Source organism: Prionailurus viverrinus, chromosome B1 (genome assembly GCF_022837055.1).
Source record: "Prionailurus viverrinus isolate Anna chromosome B1, UM_Priviv_1.0, whole genome shotgun sequence".
Classification (NCBI taxonomy): domain Eukaryota; kingdom Metazoa; phylum Chordata; class Mammalia; order Carnivora; family Felidae; genus Prionailurus; species Prionailurus viverrinus.
Window position 1 is genome coordinate 62,809,536 of NC_062564.1, and position 12,705 is coordinate 62,822,240.

Sequence of the window (12,705 nt, forward strand, 5' to 3'; positions counted from 1 at the left end):
TTACAGTACCACTGTCACCCAGTGGCTCAAACAAAAAGTTTAGGAATAATATCTGATTCTTTCTTTTTGCTCACCTCCACACCCAATTTATTAGAAAGTTCTGTTAACTTCATCCTATTAGATATCCCAGATCTCTCCAGTTCTTATCACCTTGTACTGTTGCTCGTGTTTTCCAGCTACAACTGTAACCCATTCTACATAGAGCAGCTAGAGTGAGTTAAAAAGACAAGACAAAACGAGATGAGATGAGACAAGACAAGAAAGAAGAGAAAAGAAAGAAGAGAAAGGGGGCAGGGCAGGGAAGATAAGGCAAGGGAAAAGAAAGGCAGAAAGCAAAAGGAAAGGAAAGGAAAGGAAAGGAAAGGAAAGGAAAGGAAAGGAAAGGAAAGGAAAGGAGAAAGGAGAGAAGACAGGAGAGGAGAGGAGAGGAGAGGAGAGGAGAGGAGAGGAGAGGAGAGGAGGAGAAAAAAGCATATCCTGCTATTCCTCTGCTTTCCGTTTAATAATGAAGTCTAAAATCCTTATCCTGATCTCCACAGCAAGCATTAAGTCACCACTAACTACTATTCTCTGTTTCTAGCCAACTCCCTCTAGTTCCCAGCTTTGCTAATTTTTAACCCACCATAGACCCTACTATCTTTCACAATCCTTCCCATCCATCATCTCCTCATTCACTTCTTTGGACAGTTTGAAATCTATAATCAATAATTACAGTCTTTTGTATATACTTTCAAATCCCTTCTCTTCTCTTCCCACCTGATATTTACTTGGCGAACTCTACTCTTGGTTAAAACTGACTCAACTGTATACCGTGTCTGCATCCACATAAACGAACGGGACCGGAGAAAAGCACATGCCCAAATGGATGATTGCTCTAGCATCAAGAAGACTGTTAGCACTGCCTGACAACCCTGCTGTGTTTCTCTGGCCCATTTCCTTTCTCACTCCAATCTCTCAAATATGACCCAGGCATCCTATTAATCTGAGAAAATAGAAGCAATCTGGATGGATAAACTTCCATCATTATATCTACCAAGCTACCTGTATCTGTGCCTGTATGTTCTCCCTTTTCTTATAGCTTTGGATAAACTGTCCATTATTTCAGCAAAGCAAACATTCCATTTATACATTAGATCCCATTTCCTCTGATCTACTCGAACGCATTGCCTCATGGCTCTCCCACTTCTTTCCAGCACCATCAGATTCTCCTTCTGTACTGGATCTTTTCCAAAAGCACAAAAACATGTAATTATTTCCCCCATCTTAAACAAAAAATTTTGTTTGACCTCACATACTCCTCTAGTTACTGCTCTTTTGTTGTCTTCTTTTTTTACAACAAAATGCCTCAAAAGAATTTACTGTTTTCAACACTCCTCTTTTGACCCCACTCTGATCAACCTTTGTAACTACTGTGTAGGGAAAACACACTCATCTCTCACTCTCACATGACCAGCACATGCACAACTCTTCTGACATCAAATGTGTGGGGTTTTATTCCCAAGCAATATCCCAACACCGGCTGAGGGTCTTAAAATTTAAATCAATCCTGACACTATCTACCTGGAAGTAACATTAGAGCCCACAGGTTAGGGACTCAGTCCCACAAGACTGCCCTCCACCTCTTCAGATACCAATCGCAAGTCCCCAGGCTGTCACCAGGTGGTTCTGACAACCACCTATAAATTGGGGTTCCCATAACCCTCTCCTCAGTTTCCAGGAGGAGTTACTTGCTAGAACAGCCCACAAAACTCAAGGAAATACTTCCTTATATTAACCAGTTTATTAAAGGATATGATAAAGGATACAGATGAATAGCCAAATGAAGAGATACATAGAGCAAGTTCTGGAAGATTCCCAGATGCGGCACCTTCTGTTCTCATGGAGTTGGGATGTGCCATCCACCCAGCATTTAAATGTTTTCACCAACCCAGAAACTCTCTGAAGCTCATGTTTTCGGGATTTTGATGGAGGCTTCCTCATATAGGCGTGATTGATCATTAACTCCACTTTGAGCCCCTCTCCCCTTCTTAAAGGAAATGGGGCAGGGGTGGGGATGGCTGAAATTTTCAACCTTCTAACCATGACCTCGTCTTTCTGGTGACCAGCCTCCATACAGGAGCTATTCAGGAGGCCACCCAGAGTCTCCTCATTAGAACAAAAGCCACTCCCATCACCCAGCAAATTCCAAGCGATTTATGGGTACTGTGTCAGGAACCGGGGTTGAAGACCAAATATTAAAACAAACGATGCCCCTCATGCTCTTGTAACTTAGGACATTACAAAGGGTTAGAAGCTCTATGCCAAAAGCCAAAGGCAGAGACCCATATATATTTCACAACTATTATTTCTGTTATTTCATTATTTCTATTGTTTCTATTATTTCACAACTACCATCATCACAAAACTGCTCTTACCTCATGTATAAGTTACCTCCAAGTTGTGGAAACCCACGCTCAGTTCTCAGCCGTCTTTCACCTGACTTCAGCAGTATTTGAGACAGTTCTTTACTCCATCCTTCATTAACATTTGATTCACTTAATGCCCTGCTAACCATACACACTTGCTTCTCTTATCTCTCTTGCCCTCTTTCTCAGTCTCCCTTACCAGTTCCTCCTCTTCTCTACAATCTCTTAATATTGATGTTCTCTGGTATTGAGTCCTCAGACCATTTCTCTTCTTTTACAGTTGCTTCTTCAATGATCTCATCTGGTTTTATGGCTTTACATATCATCTATATGCTGGTAATTCTCAGATTTATAACCTTAGGCAGGGACATCTTCTCTGATCTCCATATTCACATACCCAACATACCTACTAGATACCTTCACTTAGATGTCTGATAGGCATTTAAAGCTTAACACGTCCAAACCTGAGCTCTGGTTCTTCCCTCTCAAACCTTCTCCTCCTAAAGACTTCTGCATTTCAGTACATATCAACTCCATCCTTCCGGGAGCCTGGGCTGAAATCTTCTTTCTCTTATATCACACATTCAATCTCAGCACGTCATGCTGCTACCACCTGAGTACAAACTGCTTGACTTCCTCTTTCTCTACAACCTACCACCTTCTCCTGTACACATTATTGTAACAGCATCCCAGTGGGGTGTTTTGTCCTTATCTTTGCCCCTTTACAGTCTGTTCTCAATGCAGCAGCCCACATGATCCTGTTAAAACATAAGTGGTCGCATCAAACTCTCTAATAGTATGCCATTTCAGTAATAGGAAATACCAAAATCAAAAGAATGGCCTGTAAGGTCTTAAGTGATGTGGCCATTTTAGTGCTCTGATCTCATATCCTGCTATGTTCAATTCAAAGTCTGCCTTGTTCACTCCACTTCAACACATGGGTCTCCTTGTTGTTTCTAGAATAAGCCAAGCACCACAAGACCTTTGTACATGCGATTCCTCCTCCTACCTCACTCTTTCCCCAGCTATTCACATGACTCAGTCCTTTATATTCTTCAAGATTTTTTTTCAAATGCTATTTAAAATTATAACCTCTTCCTTCTTGCCCCGCAATACTCCCTACTCCTCTTTTCTGCACTATTTTTCTCCATAGTACTTACCAACTCTAATTATTTCTGAATTAACTTCTCTGGAATGTCTTCAACTCTTTCATATCTGTGCATGTGTGTGTATGTGTATGCATGGGATATGTGCATGTGCACACATGTGTGTGAGAAGAGAACAGACCACACTGGATCCAGTCCTCTAATCTGAGTGCAAGTGGAATAGAATGAGAGATTTACTTCTGGACCTCTCATGATTCCTTAGTCAATGACATAAATCCAAATCTGGAAGTCTAAGAAATAGTTTATAATAATAATTGTTCCCACTATTCTTGCAGATGAGACTGTCTCACAGAAATTTTAAATGACTTGCCTAAGGTCATTCAGCCAGTAAAGGAGGTTGAGCCACAATTTAAACCCAAGACTTTCTGACCCCAAAGCTCACAGGCAAAAATCACTTTTCTAGGCCATAGTGTCCTAAAACTGTGTTAATTATGTAACATGTAAATCCATGGAAAGGCAATGTACTACTTGCATAAGAGTTATTTTGCCTATAACTGCTTTCATACATGCTCTGTAATGCAGCCTCTGTCCTTTTTCCATAATATGCAATCCTTTGTAATTATAACCTGAAAATTTCATCCGTTCTAGACAGAACAACTGTTTATACCTTCAGCACAACAAATTTTGATTTACCTTAACAACCTGCTTTACTCTTTCTACTCTGCTTATGATGCTCATAATTGCCATTCTAATAATTGAGGCTGAGATTCATCTTTCACAGTCAATCAAGGCCAACAGCATACATAGATTTGCACTTTGTGACAGTGAACTGTGATTCACATCATCATAAATTTCTCCAGATTTTATTTTGAAAACAGTTAAAGATATCTAAAGATAGGTCCCAAAAATATTCCAACCCCCTCACCTCCCTTCGCCCACCCCCAGATTGATGACATTGATTTTTGCTTCTCAGCAGGGAGGCAACAATAGATAATGTTGCTGACACCTCATATGAGATGCACTGCAAACCCCTGTGGTGAAGGCCAGGGCCAGCTCTGTCTCTTCTGATCAGGTCTTCTCCTTCCCTGCTTCACACTTGGCACCTGTTCCCGGACAGTTGGCTAACACTGAGCTACTCATGAGTACAATTGCCTAAATAAACACCTTCTATTTTATGGAAAAAGAAAACTTTTGCAATAGTAGGGATTCCTGTGGTCTGGAATAGATAACAGTCATTTTGTAGGTACTTCATCTCCCATCTCAGCATATGTGTATGCGTTGAGCTTTCAGAGAAAAACCATTGCCTAAATTCTTTGCTGAATTGACCCACGGAGCCCAAAAGTTTGCTATTGCCTCTCTTTCTTTGATTTTACCATTGAACCTTTCATGGACTTATTTTAAATGTAAATATTTCTGAAGGAAGTAAAATTTTGTTTGTATCACTTTACTGCTAACTAGTTTATCAGATGTGCTTATAATATAGACAGAAGGCATAAAGGTGGCATTAGGACACCTTAAGAGAGAGGATTATATCTTAAAAAAGGTGGAAGTGCTAGCCCAGGAAAGGGAAATCAGGAACGAAAAAAATAAATTTTGTTGTCCTGCAAAGCTCCCACCACTGTTAATTGGAGGAAGAAAGGAAGGAAGGAAGGAAGGAAGGAAGGAAGGAAGGAAGGAAGGAAGGAAGAAAGGAAGGAAGGAAAGAAATCCTATATAATTTCAACTTAGCCCAACCTAGAAATTTTTTTAATGTTTATTTATTTATTTTGAGAGAGAGAGAAAGGGAGAGAGAGCATGTGAAGCACACATGAGCTAGGAGTGGCAGAGAGAGAAGGAGAGAGAATCCCAAGCAGGCTCTGAGCCTTCAGTGCAGAGGCCGAGATGGGCTTCCAACTCTTGAACCATGAGATCATGACCTGAGCCCAGATCAAGAGTCTGACACTCAACCAAAAAAACCACCCAGGCTCCCCAACCTAGTAATTTTAATAGATCCCTTGGTAGTGCTCACTATCTCTTGAGAACACACATGAAAACAGACACACACACACACTCCCAAGTAGCCAGTGTCTAAGTGTGCAAACAGTAGGGGTATAGTTCACATGACTCCATGGTGGGATAGAAAGGATTGGAGTCTTCAGGCATTAGTATCTTCTCGCTTCTGTGGTCTTTATAGCAATGTTGCCAGATACCACGCTAGCCTCCAGTCATGGGATCACATGATCCACTCTTTTTGTTCATGAAATGCTCCTGAAGAGCTCCTGAACTAAGACACATCTTCACTCCCACTGATTCATTAAGCTGCTGTAAAGGCTAAGCCAGACCAGGCCAAGACAGTCTGCTCTGCAGCCCTACTTTACAGCTACTTCACCCAGAAAGAGCAATGTGCCTGGAAAGCTCCCCATCCACCCCTCAGCTACTTCTAAGGCCCATTATGTCACCCAAGAAGCAAGTTGTAGGTGAATGTCCCACAAGAAGCAGCCTCTTTTCCACAGTCCTAAGGTAAGATGACCACAGTGGCTCCATCCCCTTGGAATCTCATAACACGCTAAACATGGGTAGAAAAATCAGGACACACAAACCTAAAAACTATATATTCTTTCCTTTTCTCCCTATTTTCACATACCCAGGCCTAGAAGGAATGGACTTTCCCCTCTGTTATATTCTCCTCTTATTGAATCCAGCCTCTTGGTCTATAGGGATATTTTCTCTAGGCAGTTGGAGAACTCTGACATAATTCTTCAAGGACTAGATGTTGATATTCTAAATGGGAAAATAAAGGAGTTCAAAAAAATTCAAGAAAATGATCTGATTGTAAAGGATATTATCTCACAGCATGATGTTACTTTGCATGTCAAAAGCTTAATGATTTCACATTCATTCTATTTACATTTCTACCATCACAAATCCCCTTAGGTGAATAGGTATCTGAAGACAATTAGGGCAAAAATCAGCACTCAGAATAGAAAAAAAGTCAAGCTCGTTAATAATTTTCAAAATTATTTCAAATATGAACAGAATTTCAAAGAGAAGGCAAAAAGTTACCTAATAAACATACTTTAATAAATGTACCCTCTTGACAAATTAAGTTAAAAACTTAAGAAACAAAAGACAATTATCCAATATTTTCATGGAAATACAATGAACTCAAATATTTTTTTCTTTAGTCTTCTAAGAGTTAAGTTTCAACAAGAAAGTTTTATATTACTTTTATTATCCCAAATTCAACATTTCTTTTCTCTGATCATAGTTCAATTATTTAAACTTTCAACTTTATTCAAAGTTTCTTTTCAAAATTTTCCTGACCCTTTCCTTACCCACCATGGACCCTGAAAAATTATTGTCCCACCTCCAAGAACTGGCCTGTCCCCCATCCCACCCCACACCCACCATTTCAGATAACCTAGGGTCTGTAAAGTAGGTCAATTTCCATTGAACCACAACCTTTCCCAGGACTATTCTACTCTACAGAACTCATTGGATTCTTGCCTAAAGACCTGGGGGGTAATCTGCATGCTTTGTACTTCCCTTGTGTGCTAAGGGCATAGTAATGCCTTGAATTCTAGAAATTTATTCACTGACATCAAGGGAATTACCTCAAACAGCTATGTGGAGGTCACACAAGCCCGATCACTCCCTATGGAACATTAGAAAAGACTTCAACCATCTTAACCTCTATTTGTCCAGCCCCTATCAGCAGTTTACTTTGCACTCATTGAAATTGTCTAAGGATTCACAAGCAGTTGGCTGTAAGGAGAAAAGATCCTATATAAACACCCACGTTGTTTTTTTCTATTTCCTTCTCACAAGTACATTGGAAAGGACAGGATTTCACATAGGAAACACTTAATGATAATATTTGGGGAAAACCTGCTGACTTTGTAAGACACAGTTGGCCAAAATTCAGGTCAGAAATACCCAGGGAAGTAAAAGGCTCCTAGAATTACGGGGATGAGGTTTCTGCAGGCAATGAAGCCCTCTGTAAAGGACAAGGGATATTTATGCTTACAAAGGAAAAACTAGAAACATTAGCAAGACTGCAAGTAGCTCAGGAGTGTGGTGCACAGGTGTGCCAAAAAGTAACAACAGTGTGAATTTACAATGAGTAAAGGGAATAAGGGCTCTCAGACTTAATAGGAGAAGAGAGGAAGAAGGGAAAAGAGAAGGCAAAGGGAAAGGAGGAGAAAGAAAAGATGAAGGCTAGTAGAGATAATAACTATCTAGGAAGAAATTCAGCAAAATAAGATCCACACTCTGTGGTTGAAAGGATAATTTTCTGAGATACCAATTAAGAGAACCTAGAAGAAAATCTTTTACTAAAGGACTTTGGAGAATGTTCTTATTGTAATCATTAACATTATTGATAATTATAAACTGCTGAGCCCATGTAGTATAAAATCATTACTTCTTTTGTTTCCTAAGGGTATAAGTACTACAGGGAATGAATGTTCATTTATTTCCTTCTCAAGGAATATGAAGAGAAGTGTGTTTTTATCCTATTAAACTCACTGGAGAACATGTTCTAATTGGCCAGTATTGGAATACATGGAAGGACATGTTAGACATTTAGACTATTAGCCTTCTAAGCCAGAAGGTACCTTAAACATTCTTATGGGTTAAGAAACAAAGGCTAAATGACAACACAAGGTCATATCTAGTCAGTTAGATAGATGAAAGTTTAATATCCAATTTTTATGAGTGATGATAGAGACTATTTCCAAGAGTGTTACGGAGAGTAAATGAAAGAAAATCCCATGATTTTCTCAGCCCCATCTGCACATGGTACCAAGCTCTGGGCTAAGGACTGGAGATATTAAGTTGACTCCTCATGAAGTTCATGACCCAAAAGGGAAGACAAGCATGAGGCAAGCACTTAAAAATAACCACAAGCTTTGAAGACATACACATGATGATATTATCGCACCCAGCTGGGCCACCTATTCTGAGGGTTTAGAGGGTGATTGTAAAGAAATGTGTGACTCAAAAGCAAATAAATATGTTAGTAATAGAAATGCCACCCATAAAGATCAAATCCTAGCCTACAACGAAACAGAAATAGCTTTTGTCTCTTCAGCTCTCCAGAGAGGTTGAGCAGAAGAAGGGGGAGTGGCTTTTGGATCTGGAATGTCCCTGTCTGGACCCAGTGGATCTGTGATCCAGCATTTTAAACTGGCACAGAGCCCAGGCTTACAGCTGACAGGTGTGTGTCCAGAAGGGCAAAAGCCTGTTCTGCGTGATATTTTACATGCTTCACTCCTAAAACTCTTTCCTTAATACAGATTTCAGATGTAAAATCACCACTTCCACTAACTCCTTGCCAGAAGAATTAATTATACTAGTAAATGCTGATCACATAGCCAGGATGTGATCTCAGAAGCTTCTGAAAAAGATGTTCTCTAAAGCCCTCCCTGAATTAAAGAGCTTCATCTTCAATAATTTTACTACTAGCATTTGGGTCTTGCTAAGTGGTCTCGTCTTGGGCCTGCTCTGTTTAGTCCTATTGGACACTGAAGATGGGCCTAAATAAAGAAAGAATATTTCTTTATCCTTCTGAAGGTGTGTCCAGAGTCGTGGATTCATGATACGGTTGAGATAGAGGAGACAGAACAGAAATTACCACTAGGCTTTGAGGTCCTGAACTTCTTCTAGTTTAGTATGTAGGACAGAGTTTAATATGTAGTTTAGTATCTAGTTTAGTGTAGAAAGGAAGTCCTTTCTCACTGGGGCTGCTTAGCTCTGAGACATATATATATATATATATATATATATATATATATATATATATATATATCATATCATCAAAGCTACTTGATAGGAGCTGAAGTGGGAATTAGATCAGGAAGGAAGTAATGATGCAATGATGTGATCTAGTAGGCAACAGACTTAACACCTTCTGTATAGGGAGTGAGAGGGAGGGAATATTGTTTTCCACATAGTCCTATCAGCCATACACTGTGAAATAGCATGTGAAGGTTTCATACTTGGTAACTCTTACTAATGAAGACTCTTCCACTCAATAGGACTGAGGTATCCATCACTTAGGGAAAGGCAGAACCCGGAACCAAAGGAGAAATGTCCATCTTTTGGATTTACAAAATAAGCTCTCAAAGCCCGATTTAGAGACAAGGTTTTCACTTGGAAAAGTTAAGTTTTGTGCCAAAAAGAACAAATTTGTGTAACCCAAGGAACCAAGGTAAAAGGCTAGAACATAGAGGTTTAAAAAGTTAACCAGACCACAGGGGAAAATGCTTGATAATACAAAATAGCATTTTACCACCCCACTTGGAGGAGAAAAAGCCCTTCTTGGATTAGGGAAAGATGCTGGAAAGGAGCTAGAGAGGGTTGAGACATTAGTATAGGACCTGTTCCCTTCTTCCGGTTTTGGTTTGAACTTTCCAAAAGACAATAGAACCACCAAGATAGGTTTAAGATTCTCATGCCAGAAACTATGAGAGGAGACTCCTCCCTCCACCACCAGCTGCTCCAAGGTAGAGGGAGTCTCAGAAGGGAGAGGACAAAGAAACTGGGGAAAAATCTTGATTGTTCATCACTTTGGACATGCTACCTTCAGATCACATCATCATCATATTACTGTTCTTTTTCTTTCTCTGCCTTGCTCTTAAATAGTGGTCATTGGAGGGCACAGTTAATCAGTCTTCAAGATTCCATGTGAAAGAAGTTCACTTAGAGCAACAATTTCAGTGTCTCTCCAAGCCCCTCCTCAATCTTCCCCAGGAGAAAAAGGATGGACTATTTTATTGCTGAGCCTGGGAGAGGGACAAAGCTCTGTGACCTCTGGATTTTCTATTCAGAAAGTCTGCCTCTTGGCCTACTTGAGTGGCCTTGGTGGTGCATCGCACGGGAGTGTGAGGTGGGGATATATACGTACATACAAATATCTTCCAGGACTCAGGAGCCAGAAGCAGGCTCATGATTATCACGATGATAGTTATCAGTTTTCTTACATTGGGTCACTTAAAATTTGATATTGTTCTTTTTTAAGGGGTCTTCAGATTCAGAAACCACCTGCTTTGTAAACATACATGTGGTTGAGCACTATTCCTATGCATTTGGATTGTTACTGGTGAATGAATGCTTAATGGTACTATATATTTCATGACAAACCAAAGGCTCTCCAATAAAAGCCAAGTGTTCTGTTGTGTTTACCTGGGAGCACTGAGTAGTAGAGGACACATAAAATGGATGAGTAAACAGTTTTCACTCTGATTTCATTACCACAGCCTTCAGTACTTTTTCAAGCATATTCTTGAAAACCTAGATGGTAGGCTGTTGTTAATTTTCTATATGGTCAGAAGCACCTACTGTCTGTGAATAAAAAAACTGACAGGCAAGGGGCACCTGGGTGGCTCAGTCGGTTGAGCATCCGACTCATGATTTCGGCTTAGGTCATGATCTCACAGTTTGTAAATTTGAGCCCCGCATCAGGCTCTGCATTGACAGTGTCTTTCTCTCTCTCTCTCTCTCTCTCTCTCTCTCTCTCTCTGCTCCTTCCCGCCTCTCTTAAAATAAATACAACTTTTTTTTTAATCTGGCAGGTAAAAGAAATTACAGAAATTTCAAAATTCATAGATGTTGGTATCAAAGACCTTCAAAGGTACAAGATGCTATGCATTACAAATGCCTACAAGACCATTTTTGCTTGTTCTGGGAGACCAGAGCCTGCTATGGTATTCTTGTCTGTCAAGAAACAATTAAGGAGATATATACCATCTTGAAATCTCCAAGTGAGGCTAGCAGAAGAAACTGCAGAAAGATGGTCCAGGTGCAGCACCCAGAAGAGCAGCACACGCTGCATCACAATAAAGGAAACTATTACCTCACTGACTATAATTTAGAATTGTGTTTTTAATAAGTCAGAAGATTTCAACATGTTTGACTTCGCACACAGTTCAGTGTGTAGATGTCTAGATCTTACACCGAAGCCCTTTAATTTAAGCTGCGGGGTTCTTCATAACAGTTCACAAAAGTAATAGGGACGACTGACTGATTTCCCAATTTTTCACAGCAGAAAGATCCAAGACATCTAGTTCATGAGATGGTGTTTCTACTGACATCCCCAACTGACAATGACAGCAAAGACGAAACCCAGAGAGCCTCCAAACCTAGTTCAAAGCTTCATGATGCGTAGCATCCTTCTAATAGCACTGCAGGGTACCATATGGGATGTATACATTAATTTCCCCACTATAGAAGAACTAGGGTTAGAAATGCTATCTAATTCTTTAAGGCTAAGGCAGGAGCTAAATCCCAACATCTTGCTATCTGAGTATCAACTCACATTCTCACACTGGTTGTACAAAGTGCAATGGAAAACAGGATTATACAATTCATTTGATCTTTGTAGGCAACCAAATTAGACTTTTTTTTTTTTTTTTTACTTGAATGTCCATTTAATACCATCCAGGTCAAATTGAGTGTTAAAGGCTGTCTACACTGAAGAAACCGCTGTACTTAGACTTAAATAATCAAAACAAATCTAAAATATAAGAAATTGGTTGATTCAAGATCTTAAGGTGCCTGCTTACCTTAACACTCCTGTTAACTGTTTCTCCATGTTTATTTTTTTTTTAATGTTTATTTATTTTTGAGACAGAGAGAGACAGAACATGAATGGGGGAGGGTCAGAGAGAGAGGGAGACACAGAATCTGAAGCAGGCTCCAGGCTCTGAGCTGTCAGCACAGGGCCCGACGTGGGGCTTGAACTCACGGACCGTGAGATCATGACCTGAGCCGAAGTCAGACGCTTAACCGACTGAGCCACCCAGGCGCCCCAAGTTTCTCCATGTTTAAATCTTGGCATAAACAACTGTTTTTGTTTGGCTTTGCTTCTTTATACTTTGAAGTTCGTCATGTCAAGAACACACAAGTCACAGCATGGAGCTGAAGCTCTGTAGTTAAGCTGACCACGTGGCCCCCTCCCGTCTTGGTCCATGCTACCTCGCTCTTCTATTTGTTATTCTCCCCCTCCACCTTTTCTGAATATTGTTTCTCAAGAGACCAATTTCTTAACCATGCTGCCTGGATTCCAACCCTGGATCTGCCATGTACTTGTTTCCATTTCCTTACCTGTATCTCATGCTTATCGTAAGGATTTAAGAAATCAATGGTTATAAAGAACTTGGAACCGTGCCTGGCACATGTAAATACTCAATATATGTTAGCAGTTTTCATATAGC